We start from the raw sequence: 1,264 nt of genomic DNA, 5'->3' as shown, positions 1-1,264 counted from the left end.
AGAACCTACTTGGTGGGGTTGTTGAGAGGATGAAATAGGACAGTGCACGTAGGTACTTAGCACAGGGATCTAGCCGCTAGCAAGTGTTTGGCAAGCGGTTTCAATTATTATGTTTACAGCAGGGAAAGTGTGAAACCCAGTGTATGAGTCAGGATTCTCCATATTCCTCAATTTTAATTTTTAATAGTATAAGTATAGTTAGGTATAATCCACTTAAACAAAACTCTCTATAATTTATAAGCGTATAAAGGGGTCCTGAGACCAAAAACTCTGAGAACCACTGAGCTAGAACTTTGATTTCCTTACTAAAGCAGTTGCCAACTACTTGCTCTGGAGTTGGGGGAAGTGATTAAACGGGAGGGCAAATCCTCTCTGGCTCCAGTGCTGTCCAGCGCAGTAGCTGCTGGCCACTTATGACTATAGAGTACATGAAAAACGGCTGGTTCAAATTGAGAGGTACTTAGTACAAAAGAAGAATGTAAATTATCTCATTAATAATTTTTCCATATAAATGACCATATTTTGGACATATTGGGTCAAGTAAAAGATATTGATAAAATTAATTTTATCTGTTGTTTTTCACTTTAATGTGGCTACTAGAAAATTTAAAATGTTTACTTCCATATATTTCTATTGGACACTGCTATTCTGGAGACACACAGACTTGCCTGCCAATCTTGTTTCCACCACTTACAAGCTGTGTCAAAAGACTTTTTCTCTAAATTTCTTGTATTTCCTGGGATGTAAAAACTGTGAAGACTGAACATGAATAATGCATGTTACGTACTTAGCAATGCATTTAAGTAAACAATAAGTTTGGTAGCTGTTATTATTAAAGGTCTCGGTTTCTCTATAGGTGTCGTCAGAGATGTGCCCCATGCTCATTAAAGGCCCTTCCTCTGCGATCCATTTCCTCTGCGATCCATTTCCACTCCGACGACAATTATAACTAAAGGTGGCCAAGTTGTGATCCCGTTTTCAGGCGGGGGTCGCCCTCTTCACACCGAAAAATAAAAATGACCCAGAGTCCCTTCTGCAAATGGGATATGTATAACTATGAACAGGGCCCGAGCAAAACTTGAAAACCAAGCGACCCCGGGCCGCACGGTCTTCATTAGTAACCGACGAAGACGCCCGTGACTAAGGGGAAAAAGGAAAAACAAGGCGGTGGTCCGTCGACTCCAGTCCTCCGGTGAGAACCACTTCCGTTTCTTCCGGGAGCCCGTCCTTCTGTGTACCCTCCCCGGAGGAGCTGGGACTTTGG

The sequence above is a fragment of the Delphinus delphis genome, chromosome 13 (assembly GCF_949987515.2).
Source record: "Delphinus delphis chromosome 13, mDelDel1.2, whole genome shotgun sequence".
Classification (NCBI taxonomy): domain Eukaryota; kingdom Metazoa; phylum Chordata; class Mammalia; order Artiodactyla; family Delphinidae; genus Delphinus; species Delphinus delphis.
This window is presented reverse-complemented; position numbering follows the sequence as displayed.